The sequence below is a fragment of the Pongo abelii genome, chromosome 2 (assembly GCF_028885655.2).
Source record: "Pongo abelii isolate AG06213 chromosome 2, NHGRI_mPonAbe1-v2.0_pri, whole genome shotgun sequence".
NCBI lineage: Eukaryota > Metazoa > Chordata > Mammalia > Primates > Hominidae > Pongo > Pongo abelii.
In genome coordinates, this window is record NC_085928.1 from 198209002 (window position 1) to 198232493 (window position 23492).

A 23492-nucleotide genomic window follows, 5' to 3' on the forward strand; every position below is an offset into this window, starting at 1 on the left:
CCCTGTGATTAGCAAATTGACCCTGCTGCCCTGTCTGCTGGCTGCTTTCTTATTCTGAGAATTGTGTTGACAAGACCCTCTTTTCCTAGAGAGCTCTCTCTTAATGTTGCTTCGAATAGCCTTGTGTCCTGGAGACAGTTTTAGGTCTGGCAGGATCTGAGAACAGGAGTGGGGATCTTGGAATGGGATCTGCATCCCTGAGCTTCATCCACAAAGGGTGGGAATGTGGCTTGGGCTGTGGGGTGGAGGTAGATGAACAGCTGGACTTGCAGATCTATCTTCTGTCGTTTCTCAATAAAGTAGACAAGTCCATCTGATGGGTGTTTAGTAGGGTATGACTTGTGAGTCCACAAGGCCAGCAGTATATATGCTGAATGGACTGCTTAGCAGTAACACACTGGAAAAATCCAAAAAGAATGGATTTCAAGTTGGCAAAAAATGCATTAGAAGTCAGCAGTGTGATGTGGTCAGGAGAACAACCAGAGTGACTGTGGGCTGAGGTCTTGGATAGCTTTGTTTCTATATACAGTCAGCCCTCTGTATCCATGGTTTCTGCATCCATGGATTCAACCAACCAAGGCTCGAAAATATTAAAAAATAAAATAAAATCCAACAATAAAAAAATACAAATAAAAAAACCAATATAATATAACAACTATTCACATAGCATTTGCATTGTTAGCTATTATAAGTAATCTAGAGATTATTTAAAGTATACAGGAGATAGTACATCATTTTATATAAAAGACTTGAGCATCTCTGGATTTCGGTATCTCAGGGGTCCTGGAACCAATTCCCCATGGATACTGAGGGAACGAGTGTACATATTCACCTATGAAAATTCCAAACCAATGAGACAGACATAGGTTGAAATATGGTCCTGAGAGGCAGAACGTGGAGCAAGGGATGGAAGGCCGGGGAGGAGCCAGATTTCAGTTCCGTGTAGGGAAGAACTTTCTGATGGAAAGATGGAATTTGCAGTGGCAGGAGATAATGATCTTTGCTTCACTGGAGACCTCAGGAATACCAATGGGGCAGGCATTGGGCTTAATGGCCTTTATGGCCACTTCTCATTTTGACATCACAGAGCTAGGAGGACGAGAGGCACACGTATGTTGAAGGAACTGAAGGTTCTCTATGTGGATGTGGAAACTGATCTCCAAATGTTTGCAAGATGGAGGGTCCGTTTAAAGTATTTCCTTCTGGTTTTCATATTGATCTCTGTGGCTCTCCCCTTGGTCTTCGGTTTTTAAAGCTTAAGACCATTCCCAGAAGCTCTTTTCCATGGAATAATCTCCTTTCTTTGCTGAAATGCCCCTGTTGGAATGCAGGAAGGGAATCTGAGCTCCTGACAGAATGAAGACCCCCCGCTTTTCGCTCTCCAGACCTAATTTTGACGTCCCACGCCCACCTGCTGAGGAGAGTTGCAATGGCAAGATCTCTGTCCTGAATTCTGGTTCTGGCATGAGTGGAAGGCCCTCTGATTCTGTTTCCTTACCTATTTTAATAGTAACTTATATTTGTGTTTCTTTATTAAATGTACAATAAATAATAAATGTTTGTTTACGTCATGCTTGTTAAGTGTAAAACAATCAAAATGAATGTGTAATGACCCTTTGAATAGACCAAGTAGAAGCTGCTTTTAGAGCACATGATTGGACCATTTCTAGATATCTGCCTAATTTGTAAATGAAAAATATGTAAGCTACACAAGGAGCACTGACTCGTCTAAAATCTTAATGACTGACTGATTTGGGCTTGGGGTTTGGGGTTTGGGTCCCTGATCAGAGCTGTTTGTAGCTTGAAGACTTCCTGGGGGTGAGAACAAGCAACCTCTTGGTGCAGTCTAAAGCCAGGAGATGGGTGATGATTTTGAAAAAGGACTTATCTGACCTCCAGAAAGCCTTTACAACCAACAGTAGAACGAGATCACTAAGAAACAGAACTACCGGGAAGCCAAGATGTGGTACTTGGATTCCCATCTCGGAGCACCTCCTATATCCCGACATCTGCATTTCCCCTAGCATCTGATCTCTCTTTCTCCTCCTTTAATTCAGTCTGGAATCATTTTAGATCAGATTCGTTCCTGATTGGCTTCACTGCTCCAACTTAGTCATCACAGAACCTTAGGATTGGAATCCATGTTACAAGTTAAACTGAGCAATTCACCCCCACTTTTCCCGACAACAGTGTTCTCCTGAGAGTCTGGTTTTATTCTGAGTCTTCCAGCCCGGTGTCTGTGCCTATGAAGGACTCATGCCAAACTACATTCTCAGGAGGACTCCCAGACCAAGAGACTGTGGGCTTGGGGGCAAGAGACTTGGGGCTTTTTTTTTCTCTTCTTTTTTTTTTTTTTTTTGAGAAGAAGTTTCACTCTTATTGCCCAGACTGAGATGGAGTTTCACTCTTATTGCCCAGGCTGGAGTGCAATGGCACAGTCATGGCTCACTGCAACCTCCGCCTCCTGAGTTCAAGTGATACTCTTGCCTCAGCCTCCCAAGTAGCTGGGATTACAGGCACACACCACCATGCCTGGCTAATTTTTGTATTTTTAGTAGAGATGAGGTTTCACCATGTTGGCCAGGCTGGTCTTGAACTCCTGACCTCAGGTGATCCTCCCGCCTTGGTCTCCCAAAGTGCTGGGATTACAGGTGTGAGCCACTGCGCCCGGCCGAGAGGAGTTGTTTTAAGACTCACCTGCCATCATAGGAAACTTCGACTAAATTCTTGCAACCTTTTCAGGTGCATCTCCCAAAATATCTCCCCTCCACCAAATTAATGATTTATTTCATAAATTTAGTTGCATTCTGGATGGTCTCATTCTTAAGATGAGCTTAAAGCCTTTCAAACCAGTCACTTCCTTGTTTGGGGTGGAGGAGGTTTTTTCCTGGAATAGGACAGTGTATGGAAGGGTTGAGAATCCACTTCTTTAGCGGTTAATAATTTACTCCGAGTAAGGAATTCTGTCTTAAAGTGGGGCATGTTCTTCAAGTGCCAGAGAAGAGAGAAGGGTGATTTTTCTGACATCCTCCAGCCTGCTTCTCCATATTTGGAAATGTTTACCCACACGACTGATCTATTGGAAGAGAGGGAGGTGACTCAGGGTTTAGGAGAAGCAGGATTTGAATTCTTGTTTCCAGAAACAAAGTCGTCCCCCCACCCTGCCCCCACCCTTCCCCCTTCATTCCTCTGCCCCTTGTTCTGGAAGCTGAGGCGAGAATGTCTCAGTTCTGTTCCCTTCAGGCTTCGAGACCACCGCCTTGCTGTGTCCCGTAGTGGACTGAGGGCCTGCAAGAGGGAGTGAGGGCTAGTGGAGGGCCAGCTGCCTGTGGGGGCTGGACATCGCGTGAGTACATCATTACTGCCATTTCTGCTCACAGACCTGGGGCTTACAGCCTGTGGGCTGGCTCACTTGCATGGTGATGGGACACGTTGCTGGGAGTGCTGGTCACTTTAATTTGGGGGTGTGGACAACTGCTTTCCCAGGGGAGTACTTCTTACAGTGGGATTTCAAGACAAGATCGGCCTGAGGAAAAATTATATTTGTATATTTTTAAAAAAGTAGGTATTTCCTCTCATCTGAGGCCTAACTTGAGTTGGGTAGAAAGACAATTTGGGAGTGTTGTTGTCTGATTATTAAGGCTAAAGCTGGAAGGGATGTCGGGATGTCTGTGTGGGTAGTTTTAGCTTGAAAACAGTTATGGTGGGATTTAAGAGTATGCGAAATGTTGATGTGTAGCATTTGCACAGCATCCACAGTCTGGAATACATTGTGTGCAGGACACTGTGTAGATCTGATGAATTGTCAGAGTTAGAAGAGTCCTGCAGAGTTTTCAGCGCATCTATCTAATTTCACAGTGTGAGAAAATGGGCAGCAGAGACCCAGGCCCTGAAGACAGATGGCTCATTATGGGGGATTAGAACCCAGATCTTCTCTCTCAGTTCATTCTCCTTCCCCTAGACTTAAGCTGCCCCCTCTATTGCAAGATGAGGAAATTGGGAGACGTTAGAACTGTCCACACTTACTAATCTAGTTGGTGGGAAATTGAGGACTACATCCTACTTCTCCCAGTTCAGACCTCTTTCCATTAGGATATATGGGCTCAGTTGCCTGGATTTGTTGTTTTTGTATGAGGCTCTTTTCTTTTCTTTTTCTTCTTTGATTTTTACTTACCTTTCCCTTCTTTTGGTCATGTGAATGTTGTATGAATGCAACCTTCTGCTCTCCTTTGCTCCCTATATCTTTCTCTTTCATGAAAGGGAATGATCACTTGTCCAAAAGGCAGAATGAATAGTGTGGAACTTTATTTCTATCTGTGGAAGTGAAAATTGTGCAATTTTCCCTGAGAGAAATTCAGCAAGGCTTCCCATCTGAGCCTCTACCACTATTCTTGAAGCTGTTAGAATTCTGGAATATTATGCCCATTCAAAGGTGAGACCTGATTCTGATTAGATTTTAAACACACACACACACACACACACACACACACCACACACACACTTTTTAAGCCTACCAAAGCAGGACAGAGACCCAGAAGACACCAGCCTATTACGTCACCTCAGATGTTTCACAGCCATCAGGAGTAACTCTTTGTAGTCAGCTCAGTTTCGGATCAACTTTTTTTTTTTCTTTTTTTCTTTTTTAGACAGAGTCTTGCTCTGTTGCCCAGGCTGGCTGGAATGCAACGGCGCGATCTTGGCTCACTGCAACCTCCGCCTCCTGGGTTCAAGCGATTCTCCTGCCTCAGCCTCCCGAGTAACTGGGATTACAGGCATGCACCACCCGGCCCGGCTAATTTTTGTATTTTTAGTAGAGACAGAGTTTCACCATGTTGGCCAGGCTGGTCTCAAACTCTTGACCTCTGGTGATCTGCCTGCCTTGGCCTCCCAAAGTGCTGGGATTACAGGCATGAGCTGCTGCACCTGGCCTCAGATCAACTTGAGGGCCTTATTTTCCAGTGCAGGGAAGATGGTAGAAATATGTTTTGGGGAAGCATTTTGTTACCAGTGTCATTAGGTGGCAGATGTAATAGAGCAGAGGAAGTGCTCTGAGACCTACGTTTGTTGTGGCCAGTTTTGAAGAGAGGGGAAGCAACTCTCTAATCTGCTTTGAAGCAAGTGGGAGGAGGGAAGTTGCACAAGACTCCCAGGAACCTGTACATAATCTGTCTCCTCCTCTGACCAGCTGAGGCTAGGCGGTGACTGTAAGCCCTGCTCATGAGACAGGAGGAGAGAGCCTTGAAGAAGGAAAGCCTGGGGTGTTTTTCTGTGGTGCTGAGGGACAGGGACAGTAAGAGGTTGGCGTTAATAATACCAGTATGAATACTAAGACTCTGAATAAGAACAGCTGACATGCGTTGGTTGCTTAATGGGTGCCAAGCACAGGGCTAAACACTTTACCTAAATTATTGCAGCACTGCCTTTGAGTAGGAACTATTTTTTAAAATATTATTTTTAATTTTGGTGTAATACATGTAACATAAAATTTGCCATCTTGATGGTTTTTAAGAGTACAGTTCAAGCCTGGGCATGGTGGCTCATGCCTGTAATCCCAGCACTTTGAGAGGCTGAGGTGGGCAGATCACTTGAGCCCAGGAATTCAAGACCAGCTTGGCCAACATGGTGAAACCCCACCTCTACTAAAAATACAAAAATTAGCTGGGCCTGGTGGTGTGCACCTGTGGTCCCAGCTACTCAGAAGGCAGGGATGAGAGGATTGCTTGAATCCAGGGAGTGGAGGTTGCAGTGGGTCGAGACTGCCCCACTGCACTTTAACCTGGGTGACAGACTGAGACCCTGTCTCAAAAAAAGAAAAACAAAAGAGTACAGTTCAGCAGTGTTAAATACATTCATATTGCTGTGTAATCAGTCTCCAGGCCTCTTTCATCTTGCATTCTGAAACTTTGTACCTATAAGCAACAGCTACCCATTCTCCTCTCCTCCAGCCTCTGGCATCCTCCATTCTACTTTCTTTCTCTATGAATATGACTACTCTAGGTTCCGTATCTAAGTGGAATCATACCATATTAGTCTTTTTGTGACTGGCTTATTTCGCTAAGCATAATGTCCTCAAGGTTCATCCATGTTGTAGCGTGGGTCAGAATTTCTTCTTTTTAAGGCTGAATAATATTCTGTGGTAATGAATATAGCACATTTTGTCTATCCATTTAGGTACTATATTTTAACCTCCATGTTACAGAAGAACAGCAACCAGAGACTTCAAAGGGTTAATTAAGTAAGTGGCCCAAAGTCACATAGTTAGTAGTGGAAACTAATTTTACGTAAGAATGGCATGTGATCAGGAGTAAGTAGATATTGGATTCTAATTGGCAAGAGTGTGACAAATCAGGGTGATTCTCAACTGGATGGTGACACCTCCTTACACCTTGCTATGGCATTTCAATAAAGCAAGTGTTCCAAAGGGCCGTACACAGCTATGCTTCCTTTCTTTTGTACTGGGCTCTAGGAAGCCCATAGCTAAGTTTAAAGCTCACCTCTAGCAAATGGTATGAGACATCCAGCTCTTATTTTTTGTATCCCTTTCTCCTTTCTTTGCTTTATTTCCCCCCCTCCTTACCCATTTTCTCACTTAAATCATGAACTATTAGCATCTGTTGTCAGGTACCTCAGATCATTTCTGGAACAAGGCAGAATATACAGATACGTGGCATGATATCTAATATTTTAGTAATTGTTAGGCATGTGGAATAGTGGGCCAAAACTGGCCATGATTTTTCTGACTTGACTCTGCTCGACTTCTTCTTCTTTTTTTTTTTGATGGAGTCTCACTCTCTTGCCTAGGCTGGAGTGCAGGGTGCGATCTTGGCTCACTGCAACCTCTGCCTCATGGGTTCAAGCAATTCTCCTGCCTCAGCCTCCCGAGTAGCTAGGATTACAGGCACCTGCCACTACACCCCACTAATTTTTGTATTTTTAGTAGAGACGGGGTTTCACCATATTGACCAGGCTCGTTTTCAACTCCCAACCTCAGGTGATCTGCCTGCCTCGGCCTCCCAAAGTGATGGGATTACAGGCATGAGCTACTGCACCCTGCCTAACTCTGCTCTTAATGCAGTGTTTCACCTGGGCAATGCCCTGCTCCTTTCTGAGTCTCACTTTTCTCACCTGAAAGAGGAGGTTGCTGCTGATAACAGTGAACATTTAGGCTGTGCTGAGTTCTCCACTAAACATCCTGTCTCTAACTCTCCCAACACTCCCACAAGGCAGGTGCTATTATCCCCATTTTACTTTTGAGAAAATTAAGGCCTAAAGAAGTGAGAAAGCTTGCTCAAACCCCTATAGCTCTTGTGTATTTGCATTAGTGACCAATGTGTATTTGACTGCAAAGCCCAGGATGTTAGCCACAGTGCAGGGCTACTATCCTTTTATACAATCTGTCAGGCTTCTTCCATCCGTGGCATATATTCATCTAATTTTATTAAATCTTTATTGAGTTTCCACTTAGGTGCCTTGCAGTGTTCTGGGCATTATCCCAGTACTCGATTTAAAGCAAAGAGTAAGACGCACACAACAACGATCCCTTGGCGCTTACACGCTGCTGCAGGTGTGTGAAGGAGGCAGATAAAGGAACACTTAAATAAGAGGGAATGATAAGTAACCCAAGGGAGGAGTCACAAAGGGCATTCTGACTGTGAGTGAGTGGGGAAGGACTCTGGGAGGTTATGTGTAAGCTGAGATCTGAGTGACAAGGAGGCCGCCTTGTAGAAGTTGGGAGAAGAGCACTGCAGGCAGTGGAGACGGTCAACGCAGAGGTCAAGGCCGTGAAGTGGGAAGGAGTTTGTGTTTGAGGAACGGAAGGAGCCTGATGTGCTGGCAGGATGTGGGCTGCAGGGGAAGAAGCACGAGAAAAGAACAGGGACTAGCAGGTGGTGGTAAGTGAGAGACCTGAGCTTCTTAGACCTGAGTCCAGATGTGATGGGTTATGTGTTACAGGCATCTTTCCAGCTGCTGTGGAGGGAATCTGATAGTAAAAGGGAGGCAAGGGTAGAAGCAAGAAGGTTAGGCAGAGACTTTGACCATAATTCAGGCGAGATGTGGTGGTAACTTTGACTACGGCATAGAAGTTGGGCAGGAGAAGTAAGTTCGGGGCATGTTTGGGAGTGATCGTCTATAGGATCTCAAGTGTGATTTCCTTCAGAGAAATGCCAAACTAAATGGGCAGGAATCTGGGAGACTCAGAGGGAAATGAAAATAGGCACCCTGGGGTGTTGCCCAGATAAGCAGCTGGCGTTCCAAGACCAAAGAGTATCTGTTTCTCACCCCCCTCCCATTTAGTTTCTAACCTTGAGCTTTGGGCCAATGCACAGAGGACGGTGGCTTCCTGCCTTTGGCTTCCCAGCGGAGAGCTGTTGGAACGCCCCAAAATAAGCCCTGCAGAATGTGCAGCTTCCTTTGCTCTCCCTGGGTATTTTTGTAAAACATTCTTTCCCACCAAGAATGAGGAACGTTCAGAGTGATGCTGACTTTATGGGCTGTATTTAACATGCTGTTTTTTCATGATGTGTTGTCTGTTCATGCAGAGATTTCTGTCTCCTGTAAACTCCCTGGTAAGGAATCTTCAATCTCCATGTGAGATGGGTCTGGAAGGCTCAGTGGGAGCCCAGAAGAGCTGGGGTTTGAAAGCCTTTCCTTGTCTTGAGGACTGGACTGCAGTCCAAGGGCACCTACCAGCCCTCATTTTTCATTTACATTTGAATTCACAGTTGCTGGCCTTTGGCAGTTCCCTGTAATTCCTTTTAACAGGCTGGGCTTTCCTGCAGATACTTCATTTTTCAGGTCTTGGAGAAGTTAGGTAGTGGCTGAATCAGGTACAGAATCCAAAATTCTGACCAAGCCCTGTCCTCTAGCCACCAGGCCAAAGCAACTTAGCTTGTGACCTCATCCTCCTGGGTATCCCGTGGCAATCTTATACTATAATCAGCCTAAGCCCAGAGATGCTCAGAGATCATAAATTAAGTCATCTAAAACTCATTTCTGAGGCTTCTTCATGCACCCCCCTTGCAGTCTGTAGTTACCAGGTTTTCAAAAAATTAGCATAATCTCTTAAAAACAGTGTTTTGTTATTGTTCATTCGAGTTTCTTCTAAAATTTCTTTTATATTACCTATTCATTGAGTCAGCAAACATTTATTGAGTTCTTACTGTATGCCAGGCATTGTGCTAGGTGCTGGGGATTGATTCAAAGATAATTTGGAGGCGTATGGAAGGGGAGTGGATAATTACAGCACAGTGAGATAAGTGCTATAATAGGGGGATATATAAAGAGCCAGAAATAGCACTATGAATAACATCTTTGAACAAATTGCCTTCTTTTTTCCTTTTGGATTATTCCCTTATGTATATTGCCCAAAGTGGGATTACTGGGTCATTTAAAAGATGAAAACAATTTGGCACAAAAAGATGTAATGACTTGCCTGGGGAATACAGCTCAATTTTCAACAGGGAAAGAAAAAATTGTTGACAAATCCAGATTTAGATCACTTTACCAGGAAGATCGGGCAGTTTTTACACCACCTTTTCAACATGGTGGCTTTTGGGGGTGGGGGGGATTTATTCGAAACATGTTAGCCTGCGTGTAGGAATCACACGTCGTCATATCTAATCTCACAACTTGATTGTTCTCACAAGAACCTAGCTCTATACGTATTGTTTCCATTTTACAAATGAAGAAACTGCACCCTTCATAAGAGGAAGTAAGTTGCTCAAAATTCCATAGTTAGTAAGTGTAGAATCCAAGGGTCAAGCACAATTCCTTTTATTCTTTGACTCTATCCTGTTCTCCATGCTGTGTTTACCAATTGAGGGCACCTGTGCTCTAGCCAGGGCGCAGAATTTAATATGTAATGAGTCACAGAGGCTCTTAAGATGATGGTCAGGCTCTGTGAAATAAGTGTAGATTTTGTTACCTCCGAAGTCATAGCCAGGGAACAATGTCCTTCTGTATATTGACCTGAAAGGACCCAGGGGCCCATTATTCCTGATTCTGGCTCAGGTGCTGAAAGGCTATTTGCGTAGCCCTACCATTAGAGCACAGAATCCCAAGTAAAGCTGAAACCATGCCACAGTTTTGCTGTGAAACATTTATTACTTTTCTAGTACTTAACAGTATTAAGTAAAAACTCCTGCCCCTGGTATCCAGGACCTGTCATAAATGGACACCAACATCGGTCCACTGTGGGTCCATGTGGGTCCCTGATGCTCCTGCTTACATATCTTTAAATCAAACACATTTCCCACCAACCCCCAGATGTATCTTGCACTTTCTCACCCTCATGCCTTAGCACATGCCTTTCCTTTAGCCTGAGATAACCTCTCCAATCTTCATTCATAGAACTCCCAATCCTCCTGTAAACTTCTGCACAGACGCCATCTTGGGAAGGGAATAATCCTTGATCACCACCTGCTCTCCCATCCATTAGAAGTGATCTCTGTGTTCTCTGTTCTGCTAACTCAACCACAGTTAGCTGTGAGGCAATAGAGTACAAATGTATGCTGCTTATGAGCATGGGATCTTGATTCGAATCCCGGCTGTGATACTTCCTCACTGTCAGTTAACTTGCTTGAGCCTGAGTTTTCCCATCTGCCAGATGGGGGTGATAGAAGAGGTGCTCCCCCTGAAAGCCACCATCTTAACAGGAGTAGTATAAAAACGGTCTCATTCTCCCGCCGAAGTCACGGAAATCTGGAATCGTCAACATTTTTCCTTTCCTTTGTTGTCATGACATTTTTTTATGACATCACCTCATGTCACAGTGTGGTATAAAAATTTGCATTGTTACCCGTGCTTCTTCTGTGGCACTTGTCCTCCCTTACTTGATGTCTTATCTCTCCTTCTAGACTGGGAGCTCTTCAAGGGCAGGGAGGGCATTGCATCTTTGAAGGCCTTGACATATGGATAGTACTACAAAGGTTCCTTTAAGGGAAAGGAGGATTCCATACAACCTAAGTGGTGACATCAGCACAGGCTCATTACTAATCCCATGCCCCAGTCACGAGGTTTCAGGCCTGGCCGAGAACTCTGTGAGCTCTGTGATGTAGAGCTTCAGGCACATAGAGTACAAGCTGGATAGGCCTCTGGCTCCTGCTTAAGAGACAGGAGAAAGGCTGGATGGAGCCTCTCTCCAGACCAGCTTCTTCTGATTCAAGGAGTTGGGTGGGACTGGCAGTTCACTGAAGGCAGAGTGGTAGCCCTGCTTGGAACGTGAGACTTTGTTTCTTTCCCGGGCCTTCCAGTGGGTCTGTTATGTTGGTGAGAGTTTCAGACCTAGAGGAAAGGGTCATTGAAGGTATGGGTTAAGAGCAACTCTGAAAGCCACCTGCCCCCCGACTTCTCTGTTAGTGGGGCCGCAGGGAGAAGATCCCTTCATAGGTAGCTCCCCTACCCTTGCTATGCTTGGAAACTGACCATGGAAGGGGATTCATTTCTTAAAGGGATAGGGCTACCATTTAACTTTCTACTGTGTCACTTCCCGAAACGCAACACCTATGGCTTAAGATCCAAGTGCTTTAGAACATGAGATACAAGGTCTTCCAGGCTCTGGCTGCAACATTTCTTTCCAGGCTTGTGTCCCACCACATTCCTCTGCATCCTCTGTCACTGGCCTCACCAGATTAGTCACTTTCTCTGAGAACACCCTGAACTCATCCTTCTCAAGGCCTTTGCACATCGTGTTCCCTGGGCCTATTTTTCTCCTTCTCATCCATGGAAATCCTCTTGGGTGTTCAGGCATCGTTTAGAAGTCACATCATCTGCAGAGAACTTTTAGACCCTCAAAAGGACGTTGCGTATACTTGTGCTTTTCTACGCTTTTCATTCTGTCTTGTGTGTTCCAGCGTGTACCCCATTGAGGCTCTTCAACACCCCTAGGCATGTCCAACTCAGCACCTACACCTGCTAGGTCCACACACTGCCTTATCCAAGACAGAACGTGTTAGCAAACCTCTCTTTGGTGTGCCCCTGAATGCAAAACACGTGACATTCTGTTAACTAACAGTTGTGCCAGAGTGGTTTCCATAGCCCATACTGGGGTTCCCATGATTTGTTTGATCATGAGCCTGGCCATTTGAATTGTTTTTGAATTGGTCTGATATCAGCTAATTAATTGTTAACCCTTCTCAGGTCTGTTTCCCACATACCAGTAGAGGTCTGCTTAGTGCCAGGGTTCTGAGCTTTTTATTTCACTTAAGAATATAGCAGCAAGATAGAATTCAGGAAAGATTTACTTGCTGTTAACATGAACTTTTAAAAAAGTAGTTTGAAATGTAGGCTTTGTTTTTATCCCAAAGCTCCCTGAAATATGAAAATAGCAGGAGTTTTAAAGGTATATTTCCACCTCTAGCAGAAGAACTGTCCATATTATAGTTGTAATTATAAATTAATAAAGCCTGTGTCATGAAACTTGATTTTGAACACCTGTGTTCAAATCCTGGCTTTACCACTTACTAGCCTAGAGATATTGGGTGAGTGTCTAACTTTCCATTCCTCAGTTTCTTCAGTGTTCAACTGGCAAATTTTTCTTATAGGTTGATGGAAAGTTTAAATAAGGTTGTGGATGTGAAACTGGGATTTTATTAGTGTGTGTGTTTCAAAATGTGGATTTGGAGGCCATTTAAAAATAGCATTTCCAAAAAGTTTGCTTTTGAAGCAAAATACTTAGATATATAAATTTTTATGAATTTTTTTTCATATGATAAAATAAATAAGTTTACAGTCAGGAGACATACAGTATCTAACAAACTTAGGGAATATGCTTGGCTTACAAGACGTGGTTTTAGTCCACATAAATTAGAATCACAGAACTATAGGCTTTGAGAAATTATAAAAGCCTTGGAAGGGGTGAACGTGAATTAGTGCATATTGTATGCAGGCTTTGTGCCATACATGCTAGATATGGGATCCCAGGAAATGGTTACATACACCTTGTTGGGTAGATGATATTAACCCTGTTTTGCAGACAGAGAAGCCTGAGCTTTGAGAAGATCCTTTACACAAGTCCGATATCAAAGTCTGGAACTTCAAACTACACTCCTGATGGCTTCTAGAAATCCTTTCCATTTACAGATATGACAAGACTTGCTTTCACATTGTTGATTTTTTTTTTTATCCTCTCTTTCTCTGTCTCTGGGGGCAGCACTTATTCAGGGCCAGATAGAACTGTGAAAATCTGCAGTGTTGATGTCACATAACTTGTTTAATGAATCTAGATTAGCGTCTTGACTTTTCCTGCCAAGAATCTGCTCATAAAGTGTCTTGTTTCGAGCTCCTTTAACTGTACTCATTCATCAGCCTTTACTTATTTTCTTCTCTTTCGGAGAGATACTTGCCATTGCCCATAATGTTTGAGGTCAGGAGTATATTTGAAGAGGGCTTTATATTTTCTTAAAAAAAAAACACAGGTGGAAAATCAAGTTTATTGGCTATTTCATACCATCTTCTTCTGCCATTTATGGGCAACATGTGGAAGAGGTGGCAGGGGGCTGGGAGTTTGGAGTAATGTGTCTCATCTTGAATTTGTCACTGACCAGGGAAAATACTTAGGGCCAACTCCATCATTCCCTTTTGGGAATTCAGTGTCTTCAGCTGTAAAGAGTTGAGGGCACTGCTAGGTGATTCCTAAGATTTTAAAATTCTGCATGTTTTGTGGTGTCAAAACCATCAATTTCTGGTGAGCTGCGCGGTCCTGCAGCTGTTTCTCTGATACTTTTCAATCTTTAGATTTAATCTAGTCAACAATGTTTAATTTTTTAAAGGGAAGCTTTTATAGATACTTCTGAAATATAATGGGGTGGAGGGGGGATAAATGGATGTTAAAAAATAGAAAACAACCAATTAAATAGTATATAGCATGTAATTCTCCTTGGAAACTTACCACGAAATTGAGAAGCACTTTAACAACTGGTAATTTAAATTGCATTTGAACTCTGCTAATGGTTTGTTTGCATGGGAACTTCAATCATTTCACAGCGGTTCTTTAGCAAAGCTGCTTGTTCTCTTTATGGAAAAGAAGAAAAAATTATTAAAAGAGAAGTTGGCTATGGAAAAGGGAGACCACTTTCATTTGTGCCTGGAGGGAAGCTGGAGAGTGTGAGTGAGAGTCCCTCAGGGCCAAGGGTGGAGAGCTCTTCCTTTCAGTGAAGTTTAAAAATCTGGGAAGTCAGATGCCCTTTGCTGCTGTTGTAGAAACTGTTGTGATTTCTATTTCTCTCTGCAAGGAGAAGCCTTTGGTTTTATGCAGCTTGCGGGTGAGGGTAGGGGCAACCTTTTTGGTTTGTTTTATGAAATTGCATTGTTCACAGGTCTAATGTTGGCTTCCTAACAACGCATTTCTCAGTAAGTTTGAAATTATGCCTCTCTCTCCTTTCAGTGGAAATGACTTTCAGAATTCCAATGTCCTCGAAGACCACTAGGTCTCAGGAAACTCCTTGCTTTTCTGGGCTGATCTTGATTATACTCCATTTTGCCTACTTAATTTCTGTCTGCTGTTGAGATTACTGGGAGAGCGCTGAAACAAGTGTTCGAGGCCTGGATTTGTAAGTCCTGGTTTGGCTCTAGGTGTGACTCATGTGACCAAGCACAAGTCCCTCTGCCCAGTGTGTTTTGTTGTCCTTTGTCAAAGCAAGCAGTCACTTGATCCAGTGGATCAAGTGGCTCCTTAAGCGGTCACCTCCTTACCCAGGCCACCGGGTTCTCTTGTCAGTTGGAAAAGTTGAGGTGGGTCATTTAAAAAATCCCTCCCAACTTTGAACTTTGAATTGTTTTGTACACAAAACAATTGTATGATTGGTTAGGTAATGTTTACAGTGACAACAATGAAATGGGCATGGTAGTTTCTCTGGTATGTGGATTTCTCCTGCATACATGAAAGACAAGTTTTATAACAGCCCTTGCCTTGGGATACTTGTCTGTTGGAATACATACTGTGTAATCATTAGCAAAACAGTAATAGTTTCTAATGAAATAAAACCTGTAATAAGGGCTGTATTAGGCTATTCTAGCGTTGCTATAAAGAAATATCTGAGGCTTGGTAATCTATAAGAAAGAAGGTCTAATTGGGTCATGGTTCTGCAGGCTGTATAAGCACGGCACTGGCATCTGCTTGGCTTCTGGGAAGAACTCAGGGAGCTTTTACTCATGGCCAAAGGCAAAGGAGGAGCAGGTGTCTCACATGGCAAAAGCAGGAGCAAGAGAGGGAGTAGGCAGAGGAGTTGCCACACACTTTGAAATGACCAGATATCATGAGAACGCACTCGTGATCACGAGGACAGCACCAAGGGGATGGTGCTAAACCATTCATGAGAAATCCACCCCTACGATCCATTCACCTCCACAGGCCCCACCTCCAACAGCAGGTATTACAACTCAACATGAAATTTAGAGAGGACACATATCCAAATGATATCAAGGACGGCTTACTGGGAAATGTCAAGATTGTTTATCCCTCTGCTGCTCACTGATTCTCACTTTTTAGGCAAGGAAACTAAAGTTCAAAGGACACTAGGTCCTATAGTTAGAAATTTGTCTCCAAACTCATATTTCTTTTCTTTTTTTATTTGGTATAGTTTAGGTTTATCTGTTAATTTTTTTTCTTCCCTACAATGTGAGTATCTAACTGACTTACCTCTTTCACCTCCATTATTAAGATGAAGCTGTTTTCCCAGGAGAACTAGGAGAGCTGAGATGTGAACACTGAGGCATCAGCATTCTCTTTCCCCATCATTCTGAGTCAAATTAGTGAAATAAGAGTGCCAGGATCTGACTAGGAGTTTAGGAGGTATGGAAGTAAACCATGGCCCAGTCAGAGACTTTATAAACCTGGGAATTTCTGAAGCTGGTTAAGACCCTAGAGATACATAAGCAACACCCTTCTGTTTTTCATAGGTGGGAACTTTGAGGCTCAGAGACAGAGCAGAAGACAGAACCTGGTCATCTGATTCCCTGTGTTCTGCTTTTTTCATTGTTCCACTGGACGCTCGTCAGAGGGAAGATCTTTCTCCTCAATTGGTGAGTCCCACACGTAAAAAGAATACATTTGCCTTTTAAAATCAATGTATATGTTTTAATGAGTTTTAAACATCAGTGTTTTCCACTTAAAGTATGGGCATCGGTAACTAGGATGCATTAAGAATAAGAGAAGAACTGAAATGCCCTTCCTTCTTTCTTGAGTTGCTTTTATGGCAATAGACAATATATAATCATGCTAATAAAATGTGTGGCAAAGCAAAGGCAGAGCTCAGCTCTTGGAAGGTGGCAGCATTGAAATTGGAGGAAAATTTGGAGTAACGATGATTTCAGGTTACCAGCAATCGTATTGCCTCCTTCTTTCTCATTTGGCATGGAAGAAAGTGTTCATGAAATGGAAAGACCGAAATGAAAATGTCACTGAACAGTGTTTGGGCATTTACAAGGAAAGAAAGCAATATTATTGAGTGTCTCTTGTTTACCCTTGTGCAAGGTGCTGCTTCTTTTGTGATCTCATTTCATTTTATTTATTTATTTTTTTGAGATGGAGTCTTGCTCTGTTGCCCATTCTGGGGTGCAGTGGTGCAATCTTGGCTCACTGCAACCTCCACCTCCCAGGTTCAAGTGATTCTCCTGCCTCAGCCTCCCTAGCAGCTGGGACTACAGGCACACACCACCATGCCTGGCTAATTTTTGTATTTTCAGTAGAGACGGGGTTTCACGATGATGGCCAGGCTGGTCTCGAACTCCTGACCTCAGGTAATCCACCCGCCTCAGCCTCCCAAATTGCTGGGATTATAGGTGTGAGCCACTGTGCCTGGCCTCATTTTATTTTTATAACAACCCTTTGGGGCAGGGCAGGCTAAATTTGCTTAGGCAAAGGGTGTGAGCCTTTGTTTTAAAGGGCCTGCTGGAGCTCCACCAGGATGTGAGTGCAAATCCTGTTATGTGCTCAGAAAGGAAAATTGTGACCAGGTAAGGTAAACTTTCCCTTGTGTTTTGGCGTACCTCTGTACTTAATGGGTAGAGTAGAACATTATGTTCTAAAAAATCAGGGTGGTAAAAAGAATCAACAGTGTGGAGTACCCTGGGCTCTAAGGAGAGCTGAGGAAATTAGTAAGGGAATTCTGGGTGTGACTTCCACTTAGGATCCTGATTCGATGGTCCCCATTGGCTGAGGCCAATTCATATATGCCCCCAGCATTGGCTTTGTACTGAGTAATTAATACACCTTGACATATTTGTGGTGTAGTTTTCCAAAACAGAGATGATGCCATTGTGGTTGAAAAAAATCTAACTTCATTTAAAAGTGTGACTGAGTTTATAGATGTGTTTTGTCTCTCTGTCTTTTCTTAATCAATGTATCTTAAAAGTACAACTGACTGTGTGCCTATTGATCTATATCACATAAAAGGCTGGAAACCACTGGTTTGATGCTTAAACCTTAGTGTCTGTTAAAATTTGAAACATGGTCTGGAATATATTCGCCCTAGCATACGTTTAAGTATCAAATGAAAAATCTTTGTCGCCCCCTCTATGTCTTGAGTTCTTGCAGTGTTTATAATTAAACTGTGATAAGTATGAAGCTTTGCACTTGGACTTAAAAAAATCAAGTGTGTAATGATAGAAAGGGAGAGATTTCCTTAACAGGAGCAAACTGGAAGAGACTTAGAAGTTTTTGTTGTTCATAAGCTAAATATGAGCCAACAGTGGCTTTTGTTGGGAGTGGCTTCTGAAATGCTGATGCAGTCTTCGCCTGGGTTTAATAGAGTATGGCATCTAGAATGAAGTGGGTGGGTGATTCTGCAAACCTAGAACACCTGGAAACTGGCAAGTCCAGAGGTCATGTGAGCCTCAGGCACAGTTTGAACAGGACTCTAGCTCTGTTTTTCTGCAGCGCTTCTTGCTCTGCCCTTTTTTGTGCCTGGGCTTCATCCTTGGAATGTTTTACCTCATGGGTCATGAGACGGCTGCCTGCTGAAACCCAAACTATAGATATCCCTCTTCCCATTTTGGGGAAAGAGCCTGGTTTGCTATATTCTCATAGGCTTGGCTGACTGTATGTTTCTGAACCAGTCATTGAAGCCAAGAGAATGGGATTATGCTAATATGAGCCAGTATTCTCCTGAAACGAATTTGGACATAGTCCCATCCAAACCTCATGGTACTTACACAGTGCAGAAGAGGTGGCCCCTCAAAGGAATATCTGGGTGCTGTTAGGAGAGGGAGAGAGGACTAGAAGCTCTGTGGGCAACCACAGGCCTTCTGCAAACCTCTTCAGCCCCCTGTCAGAGACCCTCTAGAGAGCCGGGCTTTAGTTCCTACCTCACCTTCTGAAAAGGCATGAGCCAGCTGGACTGTCTACACGAGGATGCTGAGAGGACCAGGAATGATGGCCAACCAAGAACTGTTACGGGAATGAGACCATGGATTCTGCTGCAAGATTCTGGGACACACGTGCTCATGGCCGTCAAGAACATAGAACCTGGGCAGGACAGGGACAGCATTGCTTGTTCATGTGTGTGTCTCCAGAGTCTGCTGGGGTCTCTGGCATGGGATAGGTGCTGTGTGCATTTTCATGGATAGAATAAATCTGAAGGTAGTGAGGGTCTCTTTCCCAGAGGGTGTTCTATCGGGCATTGGCTGGTTCTGTTAGGGAGTATAGGAATTGTAGCACAGATGAAGCCAGACTACATGGTTTAATGAGAATGAAACAAATGACTGGAGAGGCTGGGCATGGTGGCTCACATCTGTAATCCCAGTGCTTTGAGAAGCCATGGCAGGAAGATCGATTGAGGCCAGGATTTTGAGACCAGCCTGGGCAATGTGGCAAGACCCTGTCTCTACAACTAAACAAAGAAAATCCCAAATGACTAGACAGAAAGAGGCTTTTGACTTAAGAAGTTTGTGAGGGCATAAAAAGGCAATGAATATGGTGGGATGCCCTAACAGAAGTCCTGACAAGTATGAGATGTGCAAACCTAGAAAAACAACATCCCTTCACCCTTATTTTTTTGATCTGAGAATTAGGAACAATAATCCTTGCCCTGCCTACCTCTCATGTTTGCTTAGAGCAAGTGCGTTGTTAAATGTCAATCTGTTTTGTAAACTATAAAGTGTGGTTCCTATATGATAGGTTATTACAGTTGTCTTCTTCCTTAAAGACTCATCTTGAATATAAAGAAAAAGACAATGTAAGTTCAGTGCCCAGCACAGCATCGGGAACATTATACATGCTCAGTGTATGTCCTTCCTGCCAGCCTTGCACCTCTTCCTCCTCCGGGTTGGATGGGCACTAACTTGTCCTCAGTCCTGCAGCTAGATCTGCAACTTTGCTTAATGATGCAGGTTAAAATTGAAATAGAATTATGTATTATTATTTTTCACATTCATTTTTGCCTGAGACAGGAGGTGGAGGGTGGTAAATTCAGAAACCCGGGAAGCTCAGTGCTTGAGAGACCCCATAGAAGCTACAGTCTAGCCCATTTGGCTTCTTACTTTGTTAGATAATCACACCTGCTGCTCCAGGCGTGACTAGCCCAGTGGGAGTCAGGAAGGAAATTATTTCCCTCTGTTGATACCAGTTTACAATTGCCGACTGTCGCCAAGGGCTTTCAGTTTTAATATTTCCTCTTTGGTCCTCAGAAGTATCAGGTATTAGTCTCTGCCGGATGCAAAGAATTGGTCACTTCCATCAGAGGTGAATGTCTTGGCTGTCTGTAATTGCTCAGTCAGGTGCTTTCTGGGCATGTGTGAGCATTTGCTCAGCTAGCTTTTATTGCTTTTATGTTATTTGCTTCAAAAATTACAAGAGGATTTGTCGGGTCTGAGCAGTGACCTATCCAGTCCCCTGAAACTCTATGGTTCTTCATGTAACCCAGGGATGTCTTGTAGAGGTATGTTTGCTGTCCACGAAAGTAAAACGTAGTGATATCTCTTTCTCTCTTTTGCTTCCTTCCTCCTAATTCCACATTCTCCTATTTCTTAGCTTCTGGCACAATGGAGATACCTCTACTCTACATTAGGCATGGCCTTAGGGGATCCGAATTCTCAGGTCTTCCTCAATGAGTTGCTGTGTGGTAGACAGCATCTGAAGTTTGAATGGATAGAGAGACCTTTGTAGATTGTGGCCAAATATTTTCACCTGGTTCATAGAGTATGTGTTTGCTGCCCTGATCTCAGTGTTGGTCTGGGTGTTAGTGAACCTCATGATCTTTAGGAAACTATGTGAATTAGGCTTAGTCCCTGACCTTGAGAAGCTTATAGTTAGGGAAAAAGACAAACATATAAGAGAGAAATACACATTAGAAACATATTCTTTTTTTTTTTTTTTTTGAGATGGAGTCTCATTCTGCTGCCAGGCCAGAGTGCAGTGGTGCGATCTTGGCTCACTGCAACCTCTGCCTCCCGGATTCAAGAGATTCTCTTGCCTCAGCTTCCCGAGTAGCTGGGACTACAGGTGCGTGCCACCACGCCCAGCTAATTTTTTTATTTTTAGTAGAGATGGGGTTTCATCATATTGGCCAGAATGGTCTTGATCTCCTGACCTCATGATCCGCCCACCTTGGCCTCCCGAAGTGCTGGTATTACAAGAAACATATTCTTTATGGTACACATTTATTAATCACCAGATATGTTTCAGGCCTTACGCTAACTGCTTGGGAAATTGAGGTAAATTATAGTCTCAGTTCTCATGGGTCGTGGATGAAGGGTTGGGAGAAAGAAAAAAATAGGCCAGGCATAGTGGCTTACGCCTGTAATCGCAGCACTTTGGGAGGCTGAGGCAGGCAGATCACCTGAGGTCGGGAGTTCAAGACCAGACTGACTAACACGGAGAAGCCTCATCTCTACTAAAAATACAAAATTAGCCGGGCATGGTGGTGCATGCCTCTAATCCCAGCTATTCGGGAGGCTGAGGCAGGAGAATTGCTTGAACCCAGGAGGCGGAGGTTGCAGTGAGCCGAGATCGCACCATTGCACTCCAGCCTGGGCAACAACAGCAAAACTCTGTCTCAAAAAAAAAAAAGAAAAGAAAGCATTGATTAATATTATCTCACAGTTTCTGAAATTTGGGAGCAGCTTGGATAGGTGCCACAAGATCTCTCACCACATCTCAGTCCAGGTGTTGCTGGACCTGCAGTCTCACCGGAAGGCTGAACTCCGGGAAGATCTACTTGCTACCAAGTTCATCACATGATGGTTGGCAGGATTTGTTTCCCCATAGATTATTGAGCTGAGGACTTCAGTTTCTTGCCATGTAGGGCTCTCTATAGGGCAGCTCACATGGCAGCTGCCTTCCCTCAAAATGAGTGAGCAAGAGAGAGTCCCTGAGAGGCACATCACAGTCTTTTTATAAGTTCATCCTGGAGGTGACACACTGTTCCCTCTGCCTCATTCTCTTTACGAGAAGCGAGTCGCTAGATCCAGGCCACACTGAAGGGGAGGGGTGAATATGAGCACAAGGTTATTAATACCAGGAGGTGGAGTTACAAGGAACCATCTTAGGGGCTGCTTACCACAGATTCCCCAGGTTTACATGGGTGTGCTAAGGTGGAAGTGGACGTTGTCTGAAGCTATTGAATAAACCCAGCACACCTCTGTGGATCAATTTTACTTGAAGACATTTTTGGGGGAAAACTCCATTTAAAACTCTTAAGAGAAGCACTGATACATAATAGCACAGGATGTAAAATTGGCATGGCTTTTAAGAAGAAAAACACAAGTTTTCAATTCATGCCATGTTCCCTTACCTCTGTATTTTTGCCCTCCTCAACGGTTAGAGCTTTTTTGGTAGAAATGTCTAAAGGTTCTTGCTTGAGCCCTTTGCTGTATGCGTGAGACACCAAGACCTGGAAAGGGCACAGACTCTTCCAGGGCCACAGAGCCAGGAGTAGTCAAGGGAGGAACCATCTGCAGCTCCTCTCCGTGCCCTGCCTTCCACCGCTCCACACAGTCTCTGCTGCATAATGAGTCTGTGCAAGTTTTAGGATGTTTTCTCTTCTTTTCTCAAACTCTCTCCTGTCCCAGAAACAGATTAGGAAAAATAGGTCAAAAATTGGAATCTTGAGCTTTGATTTTGTCCCTTTAGTTAAATTTCAGGGGTCTGCGTCTCCTGGTGGGCCATGTTGTGTCCTGAAAAGTTGCATAAATCAATATTACATGGCTCAGACAGTGTGTCTCTGCAGTTATGAATAACATTTGTTTTAGGAACACAGAGCTGATATACAACATTACTTTGAGACTGACAAGACCAGACATAAAACCTCAGGCAATACCCTCTGTCTGGCAGGGAGTTTCTTTTCCAGAGCATCCTTCTCTCCCCCCGACCAAAGCAGTCCTTTTCAAAATCAAGCTCCGCAGTTTATTTTATAGAAGATGACAGGTTCCCTTAGAGTCCACCTTCACATAACTAGAAAAATTAATGGAAATTGGAGCCTTAAAATTATGGTCAACCTTATTAGTGACTTTACAGCCAAAATGAGGAACGCACAGCTTTGGTCACTGAGAATGTGGCTGGCCAGAATGTGAATTCTACTACCTGCTCCATAGTCCCTTTCAACTCTCAGCATTTTTTTTAATACTCATCAATCATCTTATTCTTTTTTTTTTTTTTTTTTTTTTGAGATGGAGTCTCACTTTTGCCCAGGATGGAGTGCAATGGTACAGCTCACTGCAGCCTCTGCCTCCAAGGTTCAAGCGATTCTCCTGCCTTAGCTTCCCAAGTGGCTGGGATTACAGATGCATGCCACCACACCCGGCTATTTTTTTTTTTTTTTTTTCGTATTTTTAGTAGAGAGGAGTTTTCACCATGTTGGTTAGGCTGGTCTTGAACTCTTGACCTCAAGTGATCCACCCTCCTTGGCCTCCAAAACTGCTGGGATTACAGGTGTGAGCCGCCATGCCTGGGCAACTCTTCTTGTTATTAAAGTGTTTCTTACCAATTATTTCATTTTTATTAAAAGTACATAGTAGGAAACAGAGTTTTAGTTGGACAAGGACAACATGGTAAAGAGGAATTTGGAGTAGGAAAACTATCACGTTAGTCACTGAATCCTACCTAGTTCACTTAGTTTTTTTAACCTGTTTTCACTTCTGCAAGTCATGGAGTGAATAGTGCCTACTTCAAAGAGTCTTTGGTGCTCTCAAAGCAGCGTAATGTCTATAAAGTGCCTATTGAGTGTGGTACTTCTTATGTAGTTGGCACACATTAAATGTTTAGTTTCTGATCACCTTAAGAGTCCATAACTCTTTGCTGGAGATCACCCTTAGTTCTTTTCTTTGTTAGGCCATTATCTCATGTCCTGTTTAAACTGTCCCCTTGGATTGGCCTAGACCTGCAGCATTCGTGTATTTGTCACCCCAGATTTCATGTTTCCTGAATAATTAATAGCCTCAACATTTCTAATTTTGCATAATGACTCCCAAGGCCTAACTACAAACATCATAATGTGCTCATGTTTTCTGATACCTGGAAATATAGTGGCTCTGGGAACAAAATCGTTATCCACTGTGTT

At 43.5% G+C, this 23492-nt stretch overlaps 1 protein-coding gene across 12 annotated transcripts in view; it reads left to right on the forward strand.

The window, feature by feature from the left end:
• The window catches only part of LPP (LIM domain containing preferred translocation partner in lipoma), a 741130-nt gene that overhangs the window by 57379 nt on the left and 660259 nt on the right, over positions 1 to 23492 (forward strand). For all 12 annotated transcript variants that reach the window (XM_063722385.1, XM_063722384.1, XM_024244471.3 and 9 more), the window contains one exon: positions 15898 to 16020. The gene's annotated coding sequence lies outside the window, so the exon portion shown is untranslated. The remainder of the gene's footprint in view (positions 1 to 15897; positions 16021 to 23492) is intronic.